We start from the raw sequence: 20,388 nt of genomic DNA, 5'->3' as shown, positions 1-20,388 counted from the left end.
CTGAGTTCCGGGGTTTGATTGTTGTGTTCATATAGGAGGTTGTGGCCAAGTACTGCACCAGGGTGGCCAATCCTGCTCTGGTGAGGGAGTGCGCTACCGGTTCTGGTCACCGGTATCAGGCCACACTCCAGGCCTCTTTATGCAATTTTATCAACACGCGGACTTTTTTTTTATCCGGTGGAAAATTGCGCGGCACTGGGATTCTAATCACGGACCTATTGCATGCGAGGTCGGTGTTCTGCCGCTGCGCCACCGCTGCACCATAAAAAAACACCGAGATTGGAATTTCGCCTCCTGAGAACGTTTCTCAAAAAAGCATCTGTGCGAATAGCAAAAATAGGCCCTTCTACGATACACTAAATCATTACACCAAAAATTGCACCTGCTTTCATTTCCTTTTTTTGTGACACTCGAAAGATGCAATGTGTGCAGCCATCATCACCTTCGTTGTTAATTATGCCCGCTGCAGTACGAAGGCCTCTCCATGCGTTCTCCAACTACCCCTGTCCTGCGCCAACCAATTCCAACTACCGCCTGCGAATTTCCAATTCTCATCACCCCACCTAGTCATCGGCCGTCCTCGACGGCGCTTCCTTTCTGTTGACACCTATTCTGTGACCCTAAAGGTCCACCGGTTATCTAACCTAGGCATTATTGGACTGCCGAGTTACGTTTTTTTCTCTGCACGTCAATTAGAAAAATGGAAATCCGTTTGCTTTCTGATCCATCTGCTCTCTTATCTTCCTTTGTCTTAACATTACACCTAACGTTCTTCGTTCCATCGCTCTTTGCATGGTCCTGAACTTCTCGAGCGGCTTTGTCAATTGCCAAGTTTCCGCCCCATATGTTAGCACCGGTAGAATGTATTGATTGTAGACGTTCCTTTTCAACTATAGTGGTTACCGACGCCAGTTACTGACGCCAGTCGCTTTCATAAAACGTAGGAGTACCCGCGTCACTTTGTAAGCCTGCGACGAATGGGGCCATGGTCCGAGAATCTTAGCCTATAAATTGTATATTCTAACATGTAGAACCAATGCCTTTTTTATTGATGTATTCCACGTTCATGCTATGATTTGGAAGACCTTCCATATAATGTCGCGACAATAAATGACGGTTCATTAGCAGTTCTGGCACTCTCCAATGAACGAACAATGAACAAGTGTTATTTTTGTGCTATATATCTATTTTAGTTTTTTTCTGTGTTTAAGTATGAACCGTTCATGCTTACTTTCAGTTGCATACTTATATTCCGTAATCTGCCGTTGTAAATTTTATAATTCACTTGTTTGCTTAGCACTACTCTCTCTTAGGTCATGTTTTTATTTCGAGAGTTCAAACAAGTAAATAAGCATCGCGGAGCACTTTAGCCGTATTAACCATTTGTCTACGATGTTTAACAGCCAGTTGGATCGATGATTTGCCTGAAGCCACGTATCACAAGGAGGCTTGCTTTGTCTCGGGATAGCGTGGCTGATCATGAAGTGACTTGGAGAAGCTACCCATCTGATCTATTCCACAAAAACAAGCAATTAATTTATTCTGTTATATTTTTGTTCTGGCCGGCAGTGCCCACTAGATTAAACGTCGGGTCCTGTGTTTGCCAATCATAGCTCTATGCTACTGCAAACATAACTATCCCGAGAGAAGGCATTGGGCTCTTTTTTGCACCAAAATAACAGCGCTCGAATGTGTATACCAACCTTGCTTCTTCCTCGACTGTTTTAGCGCTGTCTTTGTCAACTGTGAATGTTCCGCAAACTAGTCCCACTTTTCATCTAATTGCAGTAACTAAGCCTCCCATCTTTCCTGGTTGCTTCTCCATGCTGTGCTCACGTTTCCTTGCTCATGCATTCGAGTGAGCAATCATTCTCAGCAGAACGAGTCTTGGAGATTCTGCGCGCGGAACAGGCAATTCGCATCGCTTGAGTAGGAGTTCCTGCAAATGTCTGGAAAATATTGAAGGCCTACTCCTTTGGTATCATGAAATTCAGAGGGTGTGTAAGCGCCGGCTGTGTTATCAGTTGCAAAGCACCAGGCGCAGACTACAGATGGTTAGTTGACGGACCGCTGCGAAGCTGTGAACACCACCGCTGTCACCAGAGCGCATTTGATGGAGGAAGCGTTGCTCCAAAGAAACTTCCAAGTTTTCGCGAGCTTACATTCCCACGTGCACAATTACCACATTAAAAAAAAGCACATGCAGGTGCTCTCACACGCACGCACACACACACGCACGCACACATAGCCACATCACGGCTAACATCGACCGATCACACCGGGGAAAATCACAATCGCTTCTTCGCCTAATGACGGCCATTGAAATGCGGACGCGCAGGGAAGAGGAATCTTGTGGAGAGAGACAACGTTGACCATAAATTGCTGCTCTCCATATAAAAAATCAAGAAAACTTGAGGAAAAGACTGAGTAAATCATCCAAACACGAACTCTGTGGGCTACTGCCAGGTTCGTCTCTCTACATTTCCTTTCATTTGTGTAAGTCTACTGCTCTCAACTCACTCTCATGAATATTGTCTTCTGACTACAGTGGTTATGCGTATCGTTGAGCTCTGCTGAGTGGTACAATGCAGGGCCGTTATAACGTCGATATATTACAATCTGTTCCTGTTTCATTTCAGACACTAGTCCTCCACAATTGGTATAAAATTTTTCGGGACACTCCCACTTGATCTGCCTGCGACGCAACCTCATGAAATACGCGGAAAGGCTCTGTCCTTACGTGTACATACTCAGTAGGCCCCATAATTACGCCGAACAAAACCAACGAAATTCTTTAGGATTCCTTGAATTTTTCGCCTTGAGCCCTAAGCTTTTGCTTTAAAGATTTCCTGCTGAGCCCACTTCGTCTGTCTGTCACACAATGTCAGAGAACCGCGTAAACCCACCAATTCAATGTAGCACTTCCGCAGTCAAGATGCATTAATATGCCGAACAACACCGAAAATTTTTATCGGAATAGACGTAGACTGCCCAACTCTGCGAGGGATAACTGTGACTACTCAGCAATCGCTTTGGCACTGGCTACTCGTATGTGCTGCGGAAATTTAAATTCTCTTCGTAAAATAAAATGTATGTCATTATGGAGTAATCGAGCCATTTCTGTGCGTATGCGACCTTGTTCCGCCAATTCTTCTTCGCTGAGGATCAATCTTAGCGCTGTTTTTACACTTCACTTGCACGCTACTGCAAGTTTGGACCAGCCACCGCGAGCAAGCGCAAGTGTAACAAACCCAGACGCCGGCATAACCCTCCCGATCGGGTTATTTACTTTCACTTCGCTGGGACGGACCCACCAGTCCCCGCTCCACTTTATCGCGCTCCTCGCCTCTTGCGACCAATTCAAGTTAAAATAATAATAAAAAGAAACATGTCAAGGGATATAATGCTATCTGCTTTCAAAGCAAACAATAGTGATCTCCAATAAAAGATGAAAATGTTTCAGTTGGCAGCTCGAACAACGCTGCGGGTCACCGCCCAACGCTTGCTTCAACGATTACGAAAATTTGACATCTGGAAAGAAATAATGTAAAAATAACATAGTTTTAAGTTATTCGGCTTTCGACGGTGTGCAAACTAGCGAAACTATCTACCCTCCGCTGAGTTTATGATAAGCGCTCATTGATGTTACTAAAAACAAAATCGCAGCCAGTCTACAATGAGAATGTGAGCTACCAGCGGGGCTGTAAAAAAGACAAAGCCCACCAGTGAGTGTAAAATCTAAGTTGTTTTCGGGCTTTGCTTTTTCCGCGTGTGTAGCATACCCTGCGAACGTGCGCAATCGCTACTAATAGCGGCTCAACTTGTCAAGGTGTCCAACTCCAAACGTGCCAAGCGTCTCAAGACGCTGGCTAGCCCACAATACATTCATAGGTGCGTTCTATTCCGGTTGTTGTTGCACGCCTTCGTCGCTTGATGGCTTCAATGTCGGGCATCTGTGCTAAAGGTCCTGTGCTCGAATCCTGCCGGCGGACGCTGTTAATAATGTTTGTTTATTACACAGTACTCTGTTGAAAATGATGAATATACAAAGTTGAAGTGGCTTTTAAAACAAGAAGGACGAAGTGAAGGCAAATCCATGCCCTTCCCATAATTCTCTTGCTGGCTTAACCACGCCGATTGCAGGTCCTGTAGACACTTGCGCCAGAGTTTCCACTAGTAATTATTGTACGGAACTATGTTTTGGGTAGCCCTTCAGCTTTCCTCATCCTACGACAGGTGTCAGCACGTACTTATAGTTTGCTTTGCCTCCTCAAGGAGGACGCGGGAGCTTCGAGGCCATGGACATTGAAAAACGTATGGAAGGATAGAGATATACAACTCTGCTGATAAAAAGATTGTCCCTGATCATCACTCTGCCTTGTACAACTGTGTCTCTACTGGTCCGAATGTGCCTGAGTGCAATTTACGGGCTCATGCTCTTCCGTCTGCTTACATAATACCAGAGATTGAGAACCTTGCTTCCTTCACTCATCATCAGGTAAAATCAATACGATTTGCCTCAGGGTGTGACTGTCACTCTGCCTGTCACTCTTCCCATGACAGGTAGTAGCACCTCAAGAAAAGTGATCATGCCACTCCTTTTTTAGGCTTGTAGCGCAGCTCAGAACGAGCAAAAAGGAAGGCGGAAGATGAAAAGGAACGGAAAACGGGGTCAGCACTCACCATGTTCTCCGTTCCGTTTCATTACCTCTTCCACCTTCCTTTTTTCTCGTTATGAGCTGCGCGAAAAGCCTCAAAATTTATGACATACCGACTCGCCCAAAATGCTAAGCTTTTGATCATGTCATGTCCGGCATAAAAAGTCGAGGGGGTGCCGTGCGGCAAACTAAAACAAAAAAGAAGCAGAAAGCAAACAAAAGTCTCTTCAAGAGCAGCAAGATATCAAGCTGTACCCACGATATGGAGAACAACGTTACCGGCATTATAGGCCTTAGAGCCTCCATAAATAGCTGTTCTGAGAATGCCTGCCAAACGCACCCCAGCCCATTCTTATTCTTCTGATTATTTCTGTCTCATGATCCGGATCTGCCGTCACTACCTGCCCTTAGTAGATGTATTCCCTTACTACTTCCAGTGCCTCGCTGCCTATTTTAAATTGCTGTTCTCTTCCGAGACTGTTAAACATTACTTTAGTTTTCTGCAGATTAGTTTTTAAACCCATTCTTCTGCTTTGCCTCTCCAGGTCAGTGAGCACGCATTGCAATTGGTCCCCTGAGTTACTCAGCAAGGCAATATTATCAGCGAATCGCAAGTTACTAAGGTATTCTCCATTAACTTTTATCCCCAATTCTTCCCAATCCAGGTCTCTGAATACCTCCTGTACACACGCTGTGAATAGCATTGGAGAGATCGTATCTCCCTGTCTGACGCCTTTCTTTATTGGGATTTTGTTGCTTTCTTTATGGACTACGGTGGCTGTGGAGCCGCTATAGATATCTTTCAGTATTTTTACATACGGCTCGTCTACACCCTGATTCCGTAATGCCTCCATGACTGCTGAGGTTTCGATAGAATCAAACGCTTTCTCGTAATAATCGAAAGCTATATATAAGGGTTGGTTATATTTCACACATTTCTCTATCACCTGATTGATAGTGTGAACATGATCTATTGTTGAGTAGCCTTTACGGAATCCTGCCTGGTCCTTTGCTTGACAGAAGTCTAAGGTGTTCCTGATTCTATTTGCGATTACCTTAGTGAATAGTTTGTAGGCAACGGGCAGTAAGCTGATCGGTCTATAATTTTTCAAGTCTTTGGCGTCCCCTTTCCTATGGATTAGGAATATGTTAGCGTTCTTCCAAGATTCCGGTACGCTCGAGGTCATGAGGCATTGCGTATACAGTGTGGCCAGTTTCTCTAGAACAATCTGCCCACCATCCTTCAACAAATCTGCTGTTACCTGATCCTTCCCAGCTGCCTTACCCCTTTGCATATCTCCTAAGGCTTTCTTTACTTCTTCCGGCGTTACATTTGAGATTTCGAATTCCTCTAGACTATTTTCTCTTCCATTATCGTCGTGGGTGCCACTGGTACTGTATAAATCTCTATAGAACTCCTCAGCCACTTGAACTATCTCATCTATATTAGGTATGATATTGCCGGCTTTGTCTCTTAACGCATACATCTGATTCTTGCCAATTCCTAGTTTCTTCTTCACTGTTTTTAGGCTTCCTCCGTTCCTGAGAGCATGCTCAATTCTATCCATATTCTACTTCCTGATGTCAGCTGTCTTACGCTTGTTGATTAACTTCGAAAGTTCTGCCAGTTCTATTCTAGCTGTAGGGTTAGAGGCTTTCATACCTTGGCATTTCTTGATCAGATCTTTCGTCTCCTGTAATAGTTTACTGGTATCCTGCCTAACGGAGTTGCCACCGACTTCCACTGCACACTCCTTAATGATGCCCACAAGATTGTCGTTCATTGCTTCAACACTAAGGTCGTCTTCCTGAGTTAAAGCCGAGTACCTGTTCTGTAGCTTGATCTGGAATTCCTCTATTTTCCCTCTTACCGCTAACTCATTGATCGGCTTCTTATGTACCAGTTTCTTTCGTTCCCTTCTCAGGTCTAGGCTAATTCGAGTTCTCACCATACTGTGGTCACTGCAGCGCACCTTGCCGAGCACATCCACATCTTGTATGATGCCAGGGTTAGCGCAGAGTAGGAAGTCTATTTCATTTCTAGTCTCGCCGTTCGGGCACCTCCACGTCCACTTTCGGCTATCCCGCTTGCGGAAGAAGGTATTCATTATCCTCATATTATTCTGTTCCGCAAACTCTACTAATAACTATCCCCTGCTATTCCTAGTGCCTATGCCATATTCCCCCACTGCTTTGTCTCCAGCCTGCTTCTTGCCTACCTTGGCATTAAAATCGCCCATTAGTATAGTGTATTTGCTTTTCACTCTACTCATCACCGATTCCACGTCTTCATAGAAGCTTTCGACTTCCTGGTCATCATCACTGGATGTAGGGGCGTAGACCTGTGCAATCTTCATTTTGTACCTCTTATTAAATTTCACAAGACCTGCCACCCCCTCGTTAATGCTATAGAATTCCGTTAAGTTACCAGCTATATTCTTATTAATTAGGAATCCGACTCCGACTCCTGTTCTTCTAGGCAGCAAAGTCAAAGAAAGACACGCCACCGTCTTTAACTAAAGCTTTGCTCATTGGGCCGCCTGCGTATGTAGCAAACAACGTCCATTTTCAGCATGAGAAGGCTAATTATTCTGAAAAAAGGCCCGCTAGCATGAAGACGTTGAAGGCATAAACACCATTCTTTGAGTGCGCAAGAAGTCGAACCACAGTAATAATGACCTCCCCACCGGGAGTACACGGATTCAGGCAGAGGCAATACGAGAAAAGTAAAAAGAGCAATGCTATCTAAGCCATAGCATGAAGGCTACAGTGCTACCTAATACGGTCATTCCATCGCCGTGCACACGAGATAGCACCTCTTCTCGTTCGCTTGAGAACAAAGAAACAGAGATGAAAAAGCGGTATTCAGGTAATGAAATGTATATTGGATGAGAGAGATAAGTTATTCCGCCAATAACCTGATGGCATGGCTGCAGTAATGACAAGTCCGCCACGCGTAAGACTATGTTGAATTCTTTGAAGAAAATTGTTCAGTAGACAGACGTAGATAACTTCTTTTGTGATGATCTTAGAATTTTGAGTGAAATTGTGCGGGTGCATTGTTTTTTAAAAGGGCCAGATGCAAGCTTTCCAGAGCTATCTAAGCACATGCGCAGTGAATCTTTTTTTTTATGCAACCATTCCTTGTGAGTATTGGCTAGAAGTTAGCAATGTAATTTGCGGAGCTAGAGTGAAAAAAAAAGAAACTATTTATTTTCGCCTTATTGCTCGGCCGTTAAAAAGCGTCAAAGTTGAAAAGGATGAATGGGCGTTTGTGCCTTGAAAAACTTTTTTATTGAAGCTTACTACTATGCACAGGGTACGTTCCGAAAGTTTCGTCGTTTATTTTCACACGGAACTTTATTGTCATAAAAAATAGACCATGGCATCATGAACTATACACCTCGCACTATGTTTCCACGTAGTTGCCATCGGCATTGTGACATTTTTCGTAGGGTGCACTCACTTTGAAGAAACCACTCTGGTCAAATTTGAGACAGACAGACAAATTGGACATGACCTCTTCACAGTACATGATCCGTAGACATTCACAGATGACGGACACACTAATCCCACGTGCCCATTCATACGGGATAACAGCACGCGCTTCCATTCTGAAATAACCTCAGGCATGCTGGTCTGCTTGCAATCTTTCTTATTCGGCGGCCCACGCATCCGTCACTCCGCATCCGCTGTCGATCCTTCCGTCCTTGAATGAGCCACGGGCGTGGTTCTTTATGGCGATAGTTTCAACTGGTGCACTGTCTTTTCTTCCTCAAAATGACGAAACTTACTTTCGGAACGTCCCTTGTAGTTTTGATAAATTCGTTAGGAGTGTCATCGTAGTGTTTATTTCAGGGCACTTCTTCGCGAGATGTGTTTTCAATTCTTCTCAAAAGTTTGCGCAGCGATAATCATCGCGAGTTCCTGCCTTATTCCTTTTTTAACAACTTCTAAACTGCCATGCCGAGGCTTCCAAACGGTATCAGTTATATGTGAATTACTTCAGGCCTTTTGTGCAGCTTGCTTGCTTGCTTGCATTCTTTCTTCCTATATTGTGGCGCGTACCTCCTTAGGGGAATGGCCACAAATCCGGTAGGGGAACGGCTGTGGCACTGGTAGAAAACTTGATGGAAAAGTTATACGTGGGGGAACAGTTGAAATTGTACAATGAATTGAAGTAGACACCCTAGTGTTAGAGACATACTTTTAGAGGAAAATGTGTCCCATTTGAAGGGTCAGCACGCCAGAATGTAATAATTTCTGCTCTACTTAAATTAGAATTTTGTGACATAGTTATTAATAATTAGGTAAATCAACCAGATATTTTCCTTGTGTCGCTAAGGAATTCACAGACGGGCATGCATACGTTACTTTGCCTATAACCCAATGTAGATGCCCCAAGGGAGAGAATGCTTTCAGTGTTTACGGAAATGCCTAATGTTCAGAATGGTATTTCGGAGTTCATTGTTCTCTGGATTGCGAATCGATGGCAGGTTGATAAATTTGTCAATGGTGTCAGGTTCACTGCAGATACGTCATAGAAGGGACAGCGCCAAATAAGGCCTCTGTAAAAAAACATCAGTGTGAAATAAGACATCGTAATTTTGGGAGGGTAATTTCATATTTAGGTGTGGCACTCAGTTCATTGTCCAAAGGGAAAACAAATGATTTATTTGTTATTTCGAATACCTTTTTTGTAGAGCACTTTAAAAGAGAAGATATTCTAAATGTACCCGCGACGATGCAAACCTGTTATATTTCTGGGGCCCTTATAACAAATTTATGCTTCCTTCACCTTGCGCTGAGCTTTAGTGCAAACTTTTTTCTTAGCGTCCTTATAGACGCAAATATGCAGAGCTTTCGTGTAAAGCGCTCATCGCTTAGCTCTTTTAGATACGCTTCCTCGGAAATCATAAACAGTTTTACAGCTTTCCCTAATTGGGTTGTGGGAGGTTACAGCTTTTCAATTAAAAAAAAAGAAAAGAACAGAACTGGAAGAGTTGGTCAACTGATGCGTGTGGACAAACTATGCGGCGCTATACTTTGCTGAATAGAAATCCCCCCCCCCCCATGCTTCACCATCCCCGAACGTTTCCTTGATACTCACATTTCTTTTCTATTGTTTATTGTCCAATATTGTTTCGGAAGACAATGAACTACCGGACAATGATGCGCGTACAAGGAATGACATGACATGAATATTCAAAAGCAACTTCTCACCCTATTGAGTACTATACCACAGTGGCTTTTGTAAGTGTAATTTTTTTACCAGAAATTGTTTTGCTGGGCTGTAGCGAAGAAGAGCGACGCTATATTGTGCCATCCTCTCCAGCACTTTTGCTCGGGAACGCTGCTCGTCCTGGGAGTCTGTGACCTGCTCTAATGGTCGGCACTCGGCTCAAACCACCGACACAATTCTACCATACTGGCCGGATACATCTGAATGTGCGCCCATTTCTGCCACGGCAAGAGATGCTAAGGAGTGTTGCGATCTCGCTCGGCCCTAAGCTCCAATGACCAAGAGTGCCAGAAGAGCACTCATAATGACAGAACTTCAGTGCCCACCTTCCTACCTGGAGCCCTATTGTGGCTCTCGGGTTCTTCTGCTGCACCTGCTCTCTGTTCAAAACTGCTACCCAGTATGAAGCACCCTACCGTGTCGTCGAAAGCGCAGTTCCCGTCAACAACGTAATCGAACCCATTGAACCTTCATCGTGCGCCGTCGTTAACGAGACATTATCAGCGTTCAGCGCCTCAACCCACTCATGGTGAAGCACTGTTAGGTCGCCGGACGGCTCCGGCTCTGTTCCCGGGTGTCCTTGTAGGGAAAAAGAGGGACGCTTTAGTAGGTCATCCTCAACAGCGCTTTATATACTCGCGGATAACTTTCTGTGGCAATGAAAGGGAAGCTACGGAGGTAAAGCACGCACAATGAGAGCGCTTCTGAAAAAATTTCCGTGTTTTCATACACGGCAGTTTGAGCTGGGGAAGAGAAAACACAGACACCTTATTAGCAACAATTTATTAAGATAAAACATACGACTGAATGTAGAAGCTTACTTATTTTGTGGGTTTTCCATTCCGTGTCTGAGCAAACACGACACCTCCGCACGTGAAGCTGCGTCGATTCAGCGTCTTTTCCGAGCAATCAAAAGCACTATCAAACGCTGGCGGACTACGTGGCGCCGTAACACATGTGCGGCAGCCACGTGACCGTAGCTTTCCCTTCATTGTCACAGAAAGTTGTCCGTGAGTGCAGTGGGTCAGCCTTCCAGCGCTTTTGCACGACGAACACCGCTCGGGCTGGACCCAAACGTCTGTGGCTATGCATATACCTAGTGGCATAGTATTTCCAAATAAATGCGCTACAGGGAAATGTGACGCTAGTGTCTGCCGCGGTTCACCTGAGCGTTCCCCGCAGAGGCGTCTGCGTCAGCAGGCGTTTGGTGTGTTGCGACACCACGTACCCGAGCACACGAGGGTTGGATCTTCCCGCGTGTAGCCGTGCGCGGCTTAGCCGTGTCTGGGGAAAGGGGGATCCGGGAGGTTGAGCCGATGCTGGGTGTCTGGACCTTTAAGGCCGCCCGGCGGAGGCAACACACCTCTTTGGCCTCTGCTTCACATAGACGGCAACTCCAGACTGACCCACCTGGAGGAAATCGGCAGTCGCCTTTTCCTGTCCCTCTATTCAATCTTTTGCTTTCCCTCTCGCTGTTTCTTCTTTCCTGTTTTGTTATCACTTCTTGTCACTTCCGAATTTCAAGGCGGCAAGGGTTAACCATGTGGGCGTGGCCTTCCTTGGTCATGGTTATATGGTTATAGCAGTTATGTATGACTAGTGGTTCTTAAAACACTCCCATGTTGGGCTCCATGGTGGGCGGCCAGCTTAGCTGCCGAACGTATATGTAATTACATGGATAGAACCCCCTCTTCTGCAAAATCTGATCGGAGGCCGAAAAGGCACCGGACCGAAGTAATGAACTTCAGTAAACCTAGCGATAGCTTTACAAAATGTTTTGTCGTCACGTCTGAAACTGAACGAAAAATTCAAGACATGACCCCTTTCCTCATTGCCAAGGCACTGAACGAGTGTATTGGTGATACCTACAAAGCAGAGAAAATGAATTCTGGAGACCTCTTGCTCGAAGTTATGACGGCTGAGCATAGCAGGCAGATTAAGAAACCTGAAAAGATCGGTGAGAACAGTGTGTCGGTTTCACCACATCGTACACTGAACTACGCGAAGGGTGTGATTTCAGATACAGAACTCCTAAAGTGCACAGACGAGGAAATCGAAGAAGCCTTGAGAGATCAGGGTGTTCTATGTGCAAGACGAATCAAATTTAAGAAAAATAACATTGAAACTCCGACCAAACACATTGTGCTGACCTTTAACTACTTAACGCTTCCAAGTGCCGTTAAGGCCGCTTACCTGTACCTTAGAATAATACCATATTTGCCCAATCCCCGCCGGTGCTTTCGGTGTCAGAAATATGGGCACGGATCCCAGTCATGTCGCGGAAGAGCAACCTGTGCTAAATGCGGTCAACCAGACCATGGTGATGAAACGTGCGCAAGCGAGCTGTGCTGTGCAAACTGCGTGGGTCAGCACGCGGGGTTTTCCAGATCTTGTCCTGAGTGGAAAAAAGAAAAAGAGGTGATTGCATTGAAGGTACGGGAGAACATAGCCAAAAAGAGAGTTGCGTTTGCCGATAGAGGTACTTAAGCAGAGGCGTTGCAAAGAGGGCGTGCGCCGCCGATGGTGTCAGTTGGAACACAGGTGGAGCTGCTGGACAAAGTGTCAGCACTCCAGCCCCCCACACCCAGTGAAAAAACAGACGCTCGTAGCAAACCTCTCCCAAGAGGCCCAGAAGCTTCTGCTGGGGCTGACGTCGGTCAGCACGCGGTAGAGGCCACAAAGGTCTCAACATCGGTGCCGAAGCCCCGCAGGGGCGTCTGCGTCAGCAGGCGTTTGGTGCGTTGCGACACCACGGACCCGAGCACACGAGGGTTGGACCCTCCCGCGTGTAGCCGTGCGCGGCTTAGCCGTGTCCGGGGAAAAGGGGATCCTGGGGGTTGAGCCAATGCCGGGTGTTTGGACCTTTACGGCCCCTCGGCGGCGGCAACACACCCCTTTGGCCTCGGCTTCACGTAGACGGCACCCCCGGACTGACCCACCCGGGGGGAAATCGGCAGTCGCCTTTTCCTGTCCTCCTCTCCAATCTTCGTCTTTCTCTCTCGCCTTTTTCATCTTTCCTGTCTTCTCATCACTTCTCCTCACTTCCTAGTTTCCCGGCGGCAAGGGTTAACCTTGTGTAGCTAACCAGCCTTGGTTATGCTGTATTTGGTTATAGCAGCGATGTACGGCTGGCGTTGGCAGGGTTTCTATAGCAGGAGCTCCTGTCACGTCCCCCTGTTGGGCTCCATGGTGGGTGGTCGGCATCGCGGCCGAAAACCCAATTGTACTTATGGAAAACGCTTTTCCTAAACTCCCTGATCGCCCTCACAAACGAGGGCGCACCGAAGAGGTCTTTCAGTTTTTCGGACGCCAAGTCCACAATTTTCCACGTTTTCATGTCATCCACTCAGAAAAACCGGCTAAACAAGTACGAACAATCTCCCCGTTCCTAGTATCCAAGTCCCTTACCGAAGTTTTTGGCCCAGGATATAAGGTGTCAAGGATGGCTAGCGGTGACCTCCTCTTGGAGCTCCGCGACCAGAAGCAATTTGAAAAGCTGCCACTGCTAGTATCATTTGGGGAGACCCAAGTAGTAGTAACCCCGCACCGCACGATGAATACCTCCCGCGGCGTTGTCTCTGACGATGATTTGCTGGAGCTCACTGAGGCTGAGCTCTTAGAGGGCTTCAGCGAACAGAATGTTATAAGTGTCAAAAGAATTAAGATAAGGCGAGATGGAAAAGAACTTGCGACCAAACACCTAATACTTACCTTCAATACAAGTGTCCTGCCCGACTCAATCGAGGCCGGGTACATCAAGCTCCGTGTGAGACCATACGTGCCAAATCCCTTGAGATGTTACAAATGCCAGCGTTTCGGCCACAGCTCGCAGAGCTGCCGAGGCCGCCAAACGTGTGCGAAATGTAGTGCCCTTGAACACGCCACTGAAGCATGTAATAACCCTCTCCACTGTGCAAACTGTGACGGGGATCACGCCGCGTACTCGCGATCGTGCCCCTCCTGGAAGAAGGAAAAGGAAATAGTAACTATAAAAGTAAAAGAGAATATATCATTCAAGGAGGCACGCAGGCGGGTTGCATACCTGCCAAAGAAAAGCTTTGCCGAAGTGGCGCGTCAGGGGGCAGCGTCACAACGGTCTCCGGCGACTGTCCGACCCACACGCAGTGAGTCGGCAGTTACGCCATCTGCCCCCACGGCGGTTGCAGCTAGCGCTGCTCCGCCAACCGAGGAAAAGGGGCCATCGACCCCGAAGGTGGGTGCAGCCGAGGCTGCCTCAACCTCCCAGGTCCCTTCTAGCGCTGGCAACGGCCGGCGCAGCCAAATCCCCCAGGGAACCCCATCGACCTCCGGGCTGGTGGGCGCAGGGGTCTTGCCCTCCAAGGCGAGACTCTCCCTGGTGACTTCTCGCTCGCAAGAGCAGGTGTCCGGCGCCTCACAAGAGGCAATGGACACTACACCTATCCTCCAGGGGCGCCAAGCGCCTAAGGAGCGGCGAGGTTCACTCGAACGCTCCAGAAAGGGCAAAACTCCCGTTACAGGGCCTCGAAAGGGCTCTGTAATTTAATCACAGTAATTTCCATAAACACTACTTCTGTTTCTGTACACACAGCACATATTATCACCCAATATGGATACACAAATTATTCAATGGAACGTCAGAGGTCTTCTCAGAAACCTTGATGACGTGCAAGAGCTCATTCAAAAACACAATCCAAAAGTGCTGTGTCTACAGGAAACACACTTAAAATCCAAACACACAAACTTTCTCCGTACGTATGTTACGTTTCGCAAAGATCGCGATGATGCCGTTGCATCATCGGGTGGTGTGGCGATTCTCACTCATAAAAGTATAGCATGCCAATCTTTACAGCTACGTACGCCCCTTGAGGCAGTGGCGGTGCGAGCTGTTCTGCTAAACAAACTCATCACTATTTGCTCGCTTTATATACCCCCACACTACAAACTAAACAAACATGAATTTCAGTCCTTCATAGATGAATTGCCAGAACCGTACGTTGTACTTGGGGATTTCAATGCGCACAACAGCCTGTGGGGCGACTCTCGTATAGATGCGCGAGGTCGTCTTGTTGAACAGTTCCTCTTCTCTTCTGGTGTATGCCTGCTGAATAAGAAGGCACCCACGTATTATTCTCTCGCCAACAGAACATTTTCATCAATTGACCTCAGCCTAGTTTCCCCGTGTATATTGCCTGAACTCGAATGGGAAGCTATGGAAAATCCTTACGGGAGCGACCACTTCCCCATACTGATAAGAACATCTAAAGAAAACGAATGTCCTCCACAAACTCCTAGGTGGAAGATAGACACAGCCGACTGGCAGAAATTTCGAACACTCTCTAGCATATCATGGGCTGACCTATCTTCTTTAGAAATTGATGCTGCTGTGGATTATCTTACAGCATTCATAATAGATGCCGCATCACATTGCATATCCGAAGTAAGTGGTTTGGCATGCAAACCACGTGTACCGTGGTGGAACAGTGAATGTCGGACCGCCCGTAAGAACCAGAACAAGGCGTGGGGGTTGCTGCGAGCTTCTCCCACCGCTGAGAATCTTGTCAACTTTAAAAAAGTAAAATCCCAAGGCAGACGAACCCGCCGACAGGCCAGAAGAGAAAGCTGGCACAAGTTTTTATCCAGTATTAACTCGTTTAGGGATGAGGCCAAAGCTTGGAACAGAGTTAATAGGATTAGAGGGCGGGAAACATATTCACTCCCCCTGGTAAACACACAAGGCGATACCCTGCAAGACCAGGCAGACTCACTTGGGGAGTATTTTGAGAGCGTGTCAAGTGAAACAAATTATACACAGTCCTTTCTCAAATACAAACAAACAGAAGAACGCAAGCCACTAACAACAAAAGATCGAGAAAATCAGCCTTACAACCGTCCTTTTAGTATTGCTGAATTGAGAGCTGCCTTGAGCGCATGCAAGAGCTCCGCACCAGGATCGGATCGAATCATGTACGAAATGCTCAAAAATTTACACAATGATACGAAAGTCACACTACTCACACTCTTCAACACCATCTGGAATGCAGGGCACCTTCCAATTGCGTGGAAGGAAGCCATTGTGGTCCCTGTTTTGAAACAAGGAAAAGACCCTTCCTCAGTGGCGAGTTACCGCCCGATAGCCCTCACAAGTTGCATTTGTAAGGTGTTCGAAAAAATGATAAATCGGCGACTCATCTTTTTCCTTGAACAGAGCAAAATTCTTGATCCTTATCAGTGTGGCTTCCGAGAAGGACGCTCCACAACTGACCACCTTGTACGTGTAGAAGCAAATATCCGGGACGCGTTTGTACACAAACAATTCTTCTTATCCATATTCCTCGATATGGAGAAGGCGTACGATACGACGTGGCGTTACGGAATCCTAAGAGACTTGTCAGAAATGGGCATCCACGGTAATATGTTTAATATAATAAAAAGCTATCTGTCAAACCGTACCTTCCGGGTAAAAGTCGGCAATGCACTCTCACGCCATTTTACCCAAGAAACGGGCGTACCCCAAGGAGGCGTGCTCAGCTGCACGCTTTTTATCGTGAAGATGAACACGCTTCGTGCATCCTTACCACCCGCCATGTTTTACTCTGTTTACGTGGACGACATTCAAATAGCTTTCAAATCTTGTAACCTCGCAGTCTGCGAGAGACAGGTACAGCATGGTCTGAATAAAGTCTCAGTGTGGGCAGACAAGAATGGATTTAAGATCAATCCTAACAAAAGCTCTTGCGTTCTTTTTACAAGAAAGAGAGGCCTGGTTCCGGATCCTTCCTTAGAACTGTGTGGACAACGAATACCTATCAGCAAAGAGCACAAATTCCTAGGTGTCATACATGACTACAGACTCACTTTCGTGCCCCACATTAAATATCTTAAAGAAAAATGTCTGAAAACAATGAACATAATCAAACTTCTATCCCAGACTACATGGGGCAGTGACAGAAAGTGTTTAATGAATATCTATAAGAGCCTCATTCAATCACGACTAGACTATGGTGCCGTGATCTATCATTCTGCAGCCCCGAGCGCGCTAAAGATGCTAGATCCGGTCCACCATCTAGGAATCCGTCTGGCCACTGGCGCATTCAGAACGAGTCCCATACAAAGTTTATATGCAGAATCGAATGAGTGGCCTCTTCATATCCAGAGAACATACATCAGCCATACATATTTTCTGAAAGTCCACTCAAACCCTCAACATCCCTGTTTTAATACCATTCATGACATGACATATGCTACACTCTTCCGCAATCGTCCCTCCGTAAGACAGCCTTTCTCGCTGCGTGTGAGGGAGCTTAGTGAAGAAATGCACATTCCACTCCTCGAGCTTCGCCTAATGCATCCAGCCAAGCTGCTACCTCCTTGGGAGTGGCAGCTCATACAATGTGATATATCTTTCGTGGAAGTCACAAAGCATGCTCCAGAGATTGAAATCAAGATGCATTTCCGGGAACTCCAGCACAAATACTCCTGCACGGAGTTCTACACAGACGCATCAAAGTCACAAGACGGGGTGTCCTATGCAGCCGTCGGTCCATCCTTCTCAGAATCCGACGTACTGCACCCGGAAACTAGTATATTTACGGCTGAGGCCTACGCCCTGCTGTCGGCCATAAAGCACATAAACAAATCACAACTCCCGAAATCAGTGATATATACGGACTCCCTCAGTGTTGTGAAGGCCTTGATGTCTTTCTGTAATCATAAAAATCCAGTAGTTATTGAACTTCACTCCGCACTGTGCAAATCATATATATCTAACCAACATGTGATCATATGCTGGGTGCCTGGACATAGGGGCATCGGGGGAAACGTTCTAGCCGACCAGATGGCCACATCAATATCATTGCATGCAGTTAACTCTACTGCTTCGGTCCCTGTCATAGACCTGAAGCCTTTTTTAAGAAGGAAACTACGAAACCACTGGCAACGCATGTGGGACGAAGAAATAAATAATAAACTGCATTTAATAAAGCCACAATTAGGTTTCTGGCCTCCTGTAAGAAAATCCCGCCGGACAGATGTCCTATTCTGCCGTCTAAGAATAGGACACACTTTTGGCACACATAACTTTTTACTCACAGGAAACGAGCCTCCAACCTGTGGTAGATGCGGGGAGAGGCTGACCGTCCTCCACGTTCTACTGGAGTGTCGGGAAGCCGAATCTGAAAGAAGGAAACATTTCCTCTTAGCATACCGGCAGCAGATCCCCCTTCATCCTGTTATGTTACTCGGCCCGGAACCTCTATTTGACACTAACGCAGTCTTAAGTTTTCTGAAAGATGTTGTTTTGCATGTTTTTAGCCCCACATGTTCGTAGCGCTTCCTCTCTTCAGAGGATGTCGCTGTGATCATTATTTTGAATAGCACATGCCTCTAGGCCCTTGAGGTTCAAGGGCTCAGGCGAGGCAGCAGTGCTCAAAGTAATTTTACCATCTTATATATTTTATATTTTGCATCATTATTGTACGATAGATTTTAGTGTTTAGAGTATTCGTCATTAGTCATCGCCATAATTTTATAGCACGTAGATTTTACGCACTTTACAGCGACAATTTTTTAGGCCACTTTACAGCCAAGTCACATCTCCATAATACATCGTCAACATCACCACTTGTCATGGCGCTCTTTGGCCAAACCTGGCCCTTGCGCCATTAAACACCACATATCATCATCATCATCATCGGTGCCGAAGAACCGCTTTCTTTCCGAGAAGTCGCCACCTTCTTCAAGCACCATCAACGATGAACGCCCAAAGGGCGATGATATGATGGAAGTGTGTCCACCGGACATGAATCAAACAAAAGAGCCTACATCTGGTAGGCAGAGCAAAACAAAAAGTCGGGTATCCCCCCTGCAAAACACAAAGGAGGTAGACTTCCGGTCATTCCCCCGGCCAAGGAGACGTGACCTAAAAAGCATTTTAGCAAGTTTCTTGCTCATTTACATATGTCATCTTTGTGACCTTTTACATAGAATCTCTTCGTGAAATACTTGATCATCCAAATAATCAAATATGGCTACTAGCGTGCAGTGGAACTGCCATGGTTTAAGAACTAATATTGATGACATTTACGATCTTTTCGAGGATGCTGAAGCTTCTGTTATGTGTTTGCAAGAAACTCATTTGAAAGGTTGCCATAAACAATCTCTGCGTCGATATGGCATTTTTCGAAAAGATAGGGAACAGTCTTCAGTCGCATCCGGAGGAGTCGCTATAGTGGTTGCTCAAGGAGTCCCAGTACGTGAAGTGAAGCTTAACACTAACTTAGAAGCTGTTGCAGTAAAGGTTCAGATAGGAAAAACAATAACAGTATGCTCCCAGTACTTACCACCAGGTAAGAATATCACAAGAAAAGAACTGGAGAATCTCGTGGAAGAACTTCCGCAACCTTTCCTTTTATTGGGTGATTTTATTGCTCATAAGAACATCTGGGGCCGTAGCCACACTGACGCGAGAGGGAAAATGATAGAAGAATTTTTAGACAACTGCAATCTGTACCATTTTAATGATGGAAAGCGAACATATTTTATTGCAAAATCACAATCTACGTCAAGCATTGACCTCTCCTGTGGCAGGCCATCACTTGCTAGGTTTTTTACTTGGGACGTTAGGGAAAACCCACGTGGCAGCGACCACTACCCTATATTACTCAAGCCGATCGAAGCGCCTCCAACAATGCCAGCACGAAGCCAGAGATGGAAACTGGATAAAGCAGACTGGTCTCTTTTTTTGGAGAGCTCTGAAATAAGGATTGATGATGTCATCGCACTCAATATTGACGACTTATGTGAGGCAATAACGAAACAAATTTTAGATGCAGCTGAAAACTCCATACCACTTTCACAAGGAAAGCTTCCACGTAGACCAAAACCGTGGTGGAATGATGCATGCGATAAAGCTCGTAAAAAACAAAACTGTGCATAGTCTCGACTAAACAGGTACCCAACATTTGAAAATTTATTGTTTTTTAAACAGAAGCGCAGTGAGGCTAGAAGGGAAAGACGGATAGCAAAAAGAACATCATGGGTGAAATATGTGAGCTCAATAAACAGTCGCACAACAAGTAAACTAATCTGGGAGAAAGTGAGAAAAATTGACGGTGTTCATACAGAATACACACTCCCCATATTTGACGAGGAAACGGATCTTAAAGGGCAAGCAAATATATTTGGCGAGCACTTTGCTGGAATTTCGAGTGATGCTCATTACACTCCCGAGTTTCTTAAGATAAAGGCCACTGCAGAAAAGAAAGATCTTCGGCTATCACTGAATAGTACTGAGCCATACAACTGTCCTTTTACAAAAACTGAACTCTTCGATGCGATATATTTAGGAAAGAGCCGTTCAGCAGGTCCGGACAACATACACTACGAAATGCTGCGACACCTACACATGAACACGTACGACACACTCCTTCACCTCTTCAACAGTTTGTGGGCGGAAGGTTATTTTCCAAAATCATGGAAGAAGGCGATAGTTTTACCACTTCTAAAACC

General features: G+C 46.0%; 1 protein-coding gene across 1 annotated transcript in view; it reads right to left on the bottom strand.

The window, feature by feature from the left end:
* The window catches only part of LOC135903072 (collagen alpha-1(III) chain-like), a 442,036-nt gene that overhangs the window by 134,807 nt on the left and 286,841 nt on the right, over window positions 1–20,388 (bottom strand). The gene's annotated exons all lie outside the window — the stretch shown is intronic.

The sequence above is a fragment of the Dermacentor albipictus genome, chromosome 1 (assembly GCF_038994185.2).
Source record: "Dermacentor albipictus isolate Rhodes 1998 colony chromosome 1, USDA_Dalb.pri_finalv2, whole genome shotgun sequence".
In the NCBI taxonomy this organism is placed as follows: Eukaryota; Metazoa; Arthropoda; class Arachnida; order Ixodida; family Ixodidae; genus Dermacentor; species Dermacentor albipictus.
This window is presented reverse-complemented; position numbering and strand designations above follow the sequence as displayed.